Below are 11,031 nucleotides of genomic sequence, written 5' to 3'. Positions count from 1 at the left end.
TTTTCCTCTGTGTACATAACCTATAACTATTTTTGTGTAGCTAGGCACAGACCTTTTATAGTTATCTCTGCTTATTTTCAAAAACCTTAACATTTGGCACGTATCGTATTGGTTCCACTGGTGTGTTGCTTTTCTTCCCCGTTCCCTTTGTTCCTTGCTTCCTTTCCTCGGTGGATCCCAGCCCATGGTCTCCACCCAAACAGGCACAGGCTGATTTCGGTGTGTCTGCCCCACTCTGATTTAACCTAGACGCTTCCCCCAACCCCAAATTAATAAAACCTTCTCATAATAGTCAGGCACAGTGCTGGTGGCTTATTTCCAGCTTTTAAACTTAGAAACCTATTTATAGCTTGAAAGGCTTGAAAAGGGATCATTAAGAGAATACATTTGCAAATGTAGAACAAAGATCTGATTCTGGGATTTTCTTTATGCAATTACTTAGTGTAAATAATAACGTTTGACACCTGCTTTCCTCTCCCATAGAAATCTCAAAGCAGTTTACATCTGTGAATTCACTAAGCCACTCAGCCCAAGCGTGGCAGAGAAAGGAGCCATCCTTGAGGGTCTTAGACTCATGTTCAGATCTACTAATGTTATTTTTCTTTTAAATTCACTGACTTGCTCTTTGTCTGTGACCCCACTCACGCTCCTCCTCACTTCAGAGGCTGAAGCATGAGTGAATTAGACCTTCACAGATTTGAATTATATAAAAAATACAGCACTACAGTGCTCAATGGTGACATTCAATGGAGACCCCGAGCTCTTCGCTTTATTCTGAAGCCATTAAGCATTATCGTTCATCTATAAAATATAGCACAGTTACACATTGATGCTGAGAGAGATTTTTTCCCTCTTTTTCTTCATTTTCCTTCACTGCTAATGTGATGTGAACATCAGAGTGCGGGGCTCAGGAGCTCCATCCTAGTTCAGCTCTACAGTGACAGCCCAAATATCTTTTTTATGCAAATTATGTTTTGTTGTTTACCTTTGGTTCTGATGAAAAACTACAAACTTGCAGTTAGTGTCCAAAAACCAGTGCTAACATGGAAAGTTCATGCATTACTCATGGAAATACACTTCAAAAGCAGAATTTCTCTTCTGGATTGCGTCTCTGCCTAGAGAAATTGTGATTCAGTTAAAAATGGCAAACCTCAAACAGGACTGAAGCTGAGAATGCAGCCACGTGAGCTTATCAGGACTTTTTTATCCCCAGATTCAGATTTCTTCCATTTCCCTGTTACTCTTCTGTTCTGAGTGCCACTTTGCTGCTGGTGTGTGATGTGTGCCGGTTTGCAGGTTCTTTCCATGGAGTCAGGCCAGTGTTACAAGGATGATCACGTTGACTTAACCAAGCAAAGCCACCCACCTGCACCTGATTCAGCCCAACAGTTGGTGAAAGCACAGCAAGGCAAGATATTTCAAACACTAGGTACGTCCTTCTGTGACCATTTCTCACAACATATTTTCTTTAGACTTTAAGCCCACATTCTCCTCAAAAGTGTCTTTTGGGGAAGGGTTGATTTGCTCTGAAAAGTTTCTTCTTGCCATGAATCATGCTTTTCATTGAATCTTTACAGTGGCCCTTCACAAAGGTTTCAAAGTCCATTTTGTTTTCCCTGAGGAGTCATCAATATGCAGATCAGAAGCGTAATTTTGAAGAGTGATGGCCACGCTTGGACAGCACTGTTGGGTTTGGGACTCCTCTATTACATAGATGCACTCCCCTTGTACCTGGATAAAGCCTAAAAGACATAGCTCAGTGAGATTTCCCCTAGAAACTAAGGCAAAAATAGCTTTATTTATGAAGCATGTCTTAATCCAAGTCAAAATATTAAGCCTCAACTCTGAGGATTCAAGTCCACGTTTTTGTCTTGGGTACCTTCTGGGTGAGTAAGTACCATGTGATAAAATGGGGACACAGGAATTTTAGATAGTAAGTGGGGTAAAGGGTGAGGAGAGGAGCTAGAATCACAGTTATTTAGGGCACCATGAGGTACAACTTGGCGTGAGACCAGAAATGTCTCTCTAGACACCAAAGTGCATGTCTAAACCTTGTCAGGTCCCACAAAGGTTTTCTTCTACTCATGTACAGAGCTTGATCTGGTTGGTCTTCTCATGGGTCGTGTAATCATCTGGATTAAAAACCCTCTTATACTTCTACTCCTTCAGTCTATTTGTGCAGGGCACAGTCACTTTGAAACCATGATGAAGTTGGCAGAAAGGCTCACTGATATTCTTTAAATTAATAGATGCTTCCTTGTTGTGTTCACTGGGCTGTCTTTACATGTCTTTGTCCACAGTATGTGCATCACCCCTTTTTTCTTCACCTGAAATATGCCTACACTTCGAGTATTCAGAGGTTCGTGATATCCTTCTGCGCCTCACCCTCCACCTTTGGCCCAGATACACCTCCTTTATACCTGAACAGAGACCTGTTGGCTCTGTGGAGGTGCCACATACTCTTTAAGGCATAAAAACGGTATGTCCCAGAATGGGGCCAAGTTGCTGATGAATAGCAGCTGCGGGTGCCAAGTTGCTGATGACTCTGGGGCCTGTTGGTGACTTCCCTGGCTACACCTGTACTAGTGAACTGGTGCCAGTGCCCGCCCTTTGGTCCTGAGGCCAGCTGGCATAGTCTGGCCACATCATTACTTTTAGCTTTTCTTAGCTTCCAAAACAAGTTTGCAAACTTCCTACTGCTAGTATTCTCTGGTTCAGGCTAAGTCCCGAACCTTTGTTTAGGAGAGTGCTGCTTACCCTGGACCGTAATCATCATACCCAAGACCACTCTAATATCTTCACAGTGTTGATGTTCCAGTGTCTGAGCCTGGCCTCCAGTACCGTTCATGTCGAATGAATGATGACTTACTTTTTCATTTAGCAGTATCTTATTTCCAAACATGAAGAAATCTTTCCCCTGCTCGGTTGGTGCTAATTTCTGTGCATCCCCTCATTGTCTCAGTGTTCAATGCACATGTCCCTTTAGCAGATCCACAGTGACATTATGTGTGTGTCTTCACTACGATTAAAAAGTGGCACCAGTCTTGTAGAGAGATAACAGAAATCTCTGGTTTAAAGGAATCATAAATCATAGTTCAGCGCTTACCTGGCATATTTGCAGCAAGATAAACCAACCCCTGCTGAATCCCAGGCTCCACATGCAGCTGGTAGACACATCCTATGCCTCAGGCTTCCCAAGGTTTGAAGAGCCTGGAGGAACAGGTCTAGCTCACTAGGGGTCACGAGGAAAGCCTGAACACGATGCGGAAACAGCTATTCCAAGTCACAAGCTAGCACGGCAGCCCCTGGAGCACATTTTCCTCCAATTTAATAGGTGTTGGAGCCTTTATATCCTTTAAATACTCTTCCCTCTGTAATAACACACAGGATCAAACTTAGTTCATATAGACCAAGGTCATAACTCCAATAACTCATATAAGCCAGGGCCATAGCTCTGACAGTAGTCAGAGAGCAGTTCTCAAGGGAAAAGAAGGAGCCCCGTAGGGCAGAGGAATGCTAGTTCAATGGTCCAAAAGCCTTAATTGCATGTGTGTCCATACATTACAATTCAAAGGTGAGTAAAACAACTTCCATGACAGTGACATACCTGAGAAAGCTGAAAAAAAATTAACCCTGGGAAAGAGAAAAGGTGAATAAAACACAGAGGAGTAGGAGAAAATGGGAATTTGTCTGTTGTCCACGGCAAGCTCAAAGTAGGGCTTGTTAAGGAAGGGCTGATAGGGAAAAGGAGGCTGCTGGCCCTGGGCAAGGGGCGGGAGGACTTTCAGAGGTTTCTTGCTCAAGAGAGTGCTGGAAGGGCAGTGCTCTGGCAGCATGGGGGGAGCAATGGAAAAGAGCAAGGAAGGCCAGAATGCACCGTGTTGTCTGCGGAGCGCTGCTGCAAAGGAAAGTCCATGTGATCTTTGCTAACTTTGTCTTGGTAGGTGCTCCACGTGAGGATGAGAAGTAGCACACGTAGCTCTGGGCTCTGCACAGACTGTAGATGGCTCTCCAGCATCCATGGGAACAGACATGCTCAAGGGCAAAGCAGGTCTCAGTAGGGACAGCTCTGGTGAGTCCTGGAGCTGACCCTAGCAGGTGCTTATCGTATTCAGGAAGTGATTGTTCAAACTGTCTTTATTAACACTTGGCAAAAATTAAGATAAGGCAATCACCCTCTTAATAACACAGGATTCACTAATCTACCCCCTTACTAAAACTGCAATATTGTAAAACAACCTTTTTATTTTCTGCCCTGCTTGGATCCTGGGGTCTTATTTTAGCTGTCACATCCAGTCTGCTAAGAGAGGCAGGTTCTGTATCTTAGTCTGTGCTATGATTTTCTGTTTGTTCTTTTCAATGACTTTGCCCAAAGGGGTGATAATTAAAAAAAAAAAAGTGAAAGCTGGTGTCAGAATAATTTCTGTGAGCCTGGAACATACATATTTTTCATTATTCTTGACATTCTCTTTTATTCGTGTCTTTTCCCCTCTCCACTTACACTCAGTATTAGAGAGAAGTAAAACACATAGTACAGAAAATTCTGCTTTCAGATTTCTCTGCTAGCATTGACCCACTCTCATGTAGATATGTGGGAGCTCTGCACACCACATATGGTCTTTGTATTCCTGTGATTTATGAAGACACATAATTTTCCATTTACAAGTGCACAAGTGCATGGTCATGTGGAAGATCCTTTGACTCCTGCTATTGGGAGTTCTCCTGCTATTTAGCCAGAGCCAAACGCTACAGAAGCATGCCAGAAGCAATCTCATTCAGCAGCAAATTAAAAAAGATACAAAGGGAAATGTTCCATGTTGTCGTACACATTATCCAAAATAGATCTTATTAGGTCCTTCCATTTTGCTGGCCAAGTGGGCTGATGCTTCCAAGAGGAGGGGAGCTAATACAGTGCTTCATGCTTGTTATTCATTTGGGTGGGAAGCTAGGATCTGGAAGGGCTTTTAGGAAAGACACTCCCTCTGTGATATTTAGAAGGATGTCAGGGATGTCTAGTGTTTGCTTGTTATGTGCTGCAGTGAAGAACTGAAAGCAAGAGGGCCCACGTAGCTGAAAGGCTGCTTAGATGTGCTGTTGGGCATGAGTTGTCCCTGCCAATGAGGTCTGTAATGAGGCACCAGGGTCAGTGCTCCTGGTCAGTCTGCATGGCTCTCGGAGACCCTTATCGTGTAGGGAGTGGGAGCCAAATGGCAGCTAAGTGGGGCTGGAAAGGATCAAGAGCAGATGACATTGTTTCACTGCTAATCCCCAAATAAGGCTGTTTTCAGGAGAGAGCTCGTCTCATGGTGATGCCATATTAACACATAATTGCTGGAACAGCTGGTAGGGTGGTTTCTCCCCCTCTCAGACCTCCTTACCTCTTTCTAAATTGTTTCCACCCTACACAAGATTTTCTGGTTTAAAGCCCACTGTAAAAGACCTGTAAAACACATTCACGGGTGTTGCATACTTTTAGCAAAAGCAGTGGCTGATTTTTGAACAAGTGCCACCATTCTGACATTTGTGTATGGGAGACAGCATCTCTGAACCTGTATGTCAAGGGTGACATCCCAGGATCAGACATGATTTGGCTGGCACCGTGGCTTTGTTCCTGGGCATGGCCGCTCCTCCCGAAGGCAGTGCTTATCCTGGTAAGCATTTGTGCTCTCAGTCTAGATAAAACATAAGCTGACATGCTTTCACTCTTTGTATCGACATTACAGCAACTCTTTAAACAACATATTAGACGATGTACTGACATGGAGGACACAGCAGTCCAGCTCCCACATCAAGGACGATGAAAAAGCTGGGGAAATGACACATGTGCCGTGTGGGGTTATTTCAATCCATCTATGTCTTTAATATCCAGAGCTGAAAAATGGTTAAAATGAAAACTATTGCTCACTCTGGGGTCCTTGGCAAACCATAGTGCCGCAAAGCTTGTAAAGATAAATTGGATGCTACAATCAATTGGTCTTAGTGAGCTACTGAAGTCACTGCAAAAATAGGATTTGCCTCAGAGCTGAAACAAGGGACTGGGAATCTCCTGGCATTCGTTACAGTCTCCACCACGGATTTGAAATGGTGGCTTACAGCAGGGCTTTGTTTTTCTGCCTTGCTGTTCTGCCTGAACTAAACAGTATTTCCCGCCTTGCAGAAATGCTCGTGCTGGGAGATTAGCAAGGTTACCCAGAGCCCAGCATGGTATGGCTGCAGCTGGAAATTCCAGGAACTGTTCGCTGCAAGGGCATGTGTTAAATAATTGTGCTTTTTTTTTTTTTTTTTTTTTTTCATTGTGGCTGTTGCTGTCTGTCAGCAGCAGTGGGAACACAATGGTGAATGCATCATCGCTGCCCTCTGATAATGGAGGAGTGGGCTGAGGGTTGAGTATGGGAGATTTATGAAGGTAGGGTGCTCAAATGGTTTTTACATGGAGATTTACACGTTTTCCTGGCACGAGTGATGTGCACAATGTGAACAGTTCAGAGAATTGCTTTGAGCAGACACACTTCGCAAATAACGTTTGTTTTGTTTCAAAACAAACAGGGAGTGGTTGAAATGCACAAAGGTATTGGCAGTGCCACAGTAAGGAAATTATAAAGGCACTCACACGTGACAAGTTGACTGAGTTCACATACCAGGACACCTTTGAAGCTTGGATTTGTGAAAGAATAGAACTGGGTTTTCAGATCCTACAGATATTCAGTGGGTTTTGAGTGCCCAGCTCCTTTCAGCATTTAAAATAACAAAAACTTGACACGAATTTAATATAAAAGTGGTCATTAAAGCACTTTACTCAGTTCAGGCCACTGATTCTTGGCTTGGGCTGGAGAGTCTAGGAGATGTTATCACAGAAAGTCAGAGGTTGGTTAGTAGATGCGGTGTGGCAGTGGCCAAAGGCCTGGCTCCAGGCTGGCTCCCGTGCCGGTGGGGCTGGCAGGAGTGGCCAGGAATAGATTACACCGGAGCAAAGGATCAGGTGTGCTCCAGAGGAGGATAAATCACCAACCTGTAATTACCCACAGGCAATCAGGCAAGGAGGGAAACTGTTTCCCAACTGCACAGCAAATCATTTGATTTTTACATATTTTGGTTTGATTAGTTCCTTTCTCAAGATACAGCATTTCCTTCTTATTTGCTCCCAAATTCAGCCCTGTAGTTCACCAGACCATTACTCTCAGCAGGTAATTCTGATTAACAGCAAGTGCTGTGAGGTCTCTTCAGGACACAAGGATGACTAATGCTGCAGCAAGTATCTCCAGCATAGATCAAGCAGTGAGGTTCAACCAAAGCACCTAGAAGCAGATTCTGACCTCCTTTACACCAGCTGAAGTCTCACGTAACTCCAGTAGCTTCAAAATATTTGTCTGCCTTGTTTTAGTATAAATAGTCCAAAATCTGAACTGACCTTCCTGCTGTATGCAGCAGCAATTATTTTATATGGGCAAGGGTGGATCCTACCACAGCTGGTTTTAGAATGATCGCTATTTTTTACATCGCCCTGGCAAATGAGGTCCAATTTGGGGTAACTTGGCCCAGTTTGAGTTGTGCCTTACTATAAGATCAGCTTCTTACACATTCAAAGTATGAGATTCTCCTAGGTGGGCTGCCATCCCACCTTGCTCTCAGTATGGTGATTCATAAATAGAACCTGATCCATCCCTTGCTGGCACACAGGTGGAGGGACCAGTACCCGAGGTCATTGGATTGAATGGCCTAAATTCTGCCCTTCATCACCACTTAAACCAAAATGATGACTTGGATGAAGGAGAAAGAACAGGAGAGCAACACGGGAAGACAATGAGTAAATTCAGGTAATTTCAGTATATAAGTTAGGGTTTACTATTGTTATTATATATTGGACTGGACACACACTACTCAGATCCCTCACTACTGCAGTCTATAAATGTCATGAGCTATCTTGGCACATTAGAGGGGGACACCACACAGGATATTGCTGCATTATTTTTTAGAACTAAACTGATCTTTTCTCTTTTCGTCTCATATTGTCTGCAGAAAGACTTTGGCCATCCCTGGCTTTCATATTATCTGCAGAATGAGCCTCATTTTTCCACCTCATGCTTTACATAGCAGGATGTGATTGTCAGACACTGCTCTGCTTCCTCTGTGCACCCTGACAGTGCTGACATGTTTATTATGATTAATAAACATTATTATTCATAGCACAGAGACAGCTAGAGAGTCTAATGATACAGCAGGGCCCTGTTCCTCTAGGCCTGGTACAAACTCATAGGAAGAAGCAGTAATTTAAATAGACAAAGAATGTTATTACTGTTTCACAGGTGAGACCCAGAGAGGTTTGAGAATACGTCCCGTGCCTCACAGGAAGCTTTGCAGAATCAGAAGTTGAACTCGCATCCCCCGAGCTCCAACCTCTAATTTTAGTGAGATTGAAATCCAGGAGGAAACCCACTTGCATATCGCCAAGTGCATCACAGGATATACACTCGTTCTCTCAGCCCCACAGAGCTGAAGCACTTCTGTTTTTTTGGTTTTGTGTTTCCTTTCCATGGTGATTATTTCTGCCTTTCTTCTTTGACTCAAAGCTTGTGAGTTTTGTATGGAGAAAATACTTATCCAAAAAAACCCAGACCCCATTTTGAATCAAGAAATCAAACACTATTTCTTTTTCTTCCTTTTTTCCTTTCTTTTTTTTTTTTTTTTTTCCTATCAAAGCAGTACCAGATTGGGTCCTACATGAAGAAACCCAAGTTCCATTTGGACTAACAATTGATTGCCTTTACTGCACCTGATACCAGTTCACTTTCACAAAGGCTGGTGTGGAGCTTTTTAACACCTCTTTATTGCCAGATTTCCTTGTCCTACTGGCAGCAGTTCTGTACAGGATATTTGGTGTGATCCCATAAAAATAGCTCTAGTTCACTGAAACATGAAGTGATGTCTCCATGATCTCTACCTCAACCACTCAGCAGAGTTTCAAATCCTTCTTGAAAACTTAGCCCCGTCCTTTTGTTCCTAAGAAATTTGCTGAGCTTTGTGTCCTGCTCGGGCAGCAGTTGGAAAACTGCCTCTGTATTCTGGGCTATGCCTGAACCATGACTGTACTGTCCTGTTTTTCCTCATCTACCCCTGCTTCAAATTAGATTCCGCGCCCCACACACCCCACCCCACCCCCCGGCCCCGCGTTAGCGCAGGTGGATTTGTTTTCTGGTATTCATAGAATCATATAATCATTTAAGTTGGAAAAGATCTTCAAGATCATCAAGTCCAACCATTAACCCAGGACTGCCAAGTCCACCACTAAACCATGTCCCTAAGCACCACATCTATGCATTTTTTAAACACCTCCAGGGATGGTGATTCCACCACCTCCCTGGGCAGCCTGTTCCAATGCTTGAAAACACTTGCAGTGAAGTTTCTCCAAATATCCAGTCTAAACCTCCCCTGGCACAACTTGAGGCCATTTCCTTTTGTCCTGTCGCTTGTTCCCTGGGAGAACAGACCGACCCCCCCTGCCTACAGCCCCCTGCCAGGGAGCTGCAGAGAGCGACAAGGTCCCACCTCAGCCTCCTTTTCTCCAGGCTGAACACCCCCAGCTCCCTCAGCCGCTCCCCATCAGACTTGTGCCCCAGCCCCTTCCCCAGCCCCGTTGCCCGTCTCTGGACACGCTCCAGCCCCTCCGTGTCCCCCCTGCAGTGAGGGGCCCAACACTGAACACAGGGTTCCAGGTGCCGCCTCACCAGTGCCCAGTGCAGGGGGACGGTCACTGCCCTGGTCCTGCTGGCCACACACAAGCCAGGATGCTGTTGTCCTTCTGAGCCACCTGGGCACACAGCTGGCTCATGTTCAGCTGGCTGTCACCAGCACCCCCAGGCCCTTTCCCCCCAGGCACTTTCCAGCCGCTCTGCCCCAGCCTGTAGCGCTGTGTGGGGCTGGTGTGACCCAAGGGCAGGACCCGGCACTGAGCCTTGTCAAAGCTCACACAATTGGCCTCGGCCCATCGATCCAGCCTGTCCATATCCCTCTGCGGAGCCTTCCTGCACTCAAACAGATCAACACCCCCACCCAAACTGGTGTCATCTGCTAACTTGCTCAGGGTGCGCTCAGTCCCCTTGCCCAGATCATCAATACAGATACTAAACAGGACTGGCCCCAGTTCTCAGCCCCAGAGAACATCACTTGTAACCAGCTGCCAGCTGAATGTCACCACTCTTTGTACTTCGGCATAAAGCACACCCATCGGAGCCAGGAGCAGCCAGTTTCTCCAGGAGAATGCTGTGGGAGACGGTGTCAAAGGCGTTACTAAGGTCCAAGCAGGCACCATCCACAGCCTTTCCCTCACCCACTGGGCGGGTCATCTTGTCATAGGAGGAGATCAGGTTCGTCCAGCAGGACCTGCCTTTCATAACCCCATGCTGGCTGGGCCTGATCCCCCAGCTGTCCTGCACATGCCATGTGATGGCGCTCAGGATGATCTGCTCCAGAACCTTCCCTGGCACCGAGGTCAGGCTGACAGGCCTGTAGTTCCCTGCGTCCTCCTTCCGGCCCTTCTTGCAGATGGGTGTCACGCTGGCTGACCTACTGTCTTCTGGGACCCCCGTTAGCCAGGGCTGCTGATAAATGATGGAGAGCAGCTTGGCGAGCCCCTCCGCCAGCTCCCTCAGTGCCCTCGGGTGGGTCCCATCCAGCCCCATAGACTTGTGCGTGTCTAAGTGGAGCAGCAGGTCACTGACCGTTACCTCCTGGACTGTGGGGGCTTCATTCTGCTCCTTGTCCCTGTCATCCAGCTTGGGGGGCTGAGTACCCTGGGGGTCACTGGTCTTCCTATTAAAGACTGAAGCAAAGGCGGCACTAAGCACCTCATCCTCCGTGGCAATGTTCGCTGCCACATCCAATAAAGGATGCAGATTGTCCTTGGCCCTCCTTTTGTTTCTAATGCATTTGTAAAAACATTTTTTGTTATCTTTTACGGCAGTGGCCAGCCTGAGCTCTAGCTGGGCTTTCACCTCTCTAATTTTGCCCCTGCACAGCCTCGTGACACCCTTGTAG

Source organism: Falco punctatus, assembly GCF_963210335.1.
Source record: "Falco punctatus genome assembly, chromosome: 3".
Lineage (NCBI taxonomy): Eukaryota > Metazoa > Chordata > Aves > Falconiformes > Falconidae > Falco > Falco punctatus.
Note: the sequence above shows the minus strand (reverse complement) of the source record.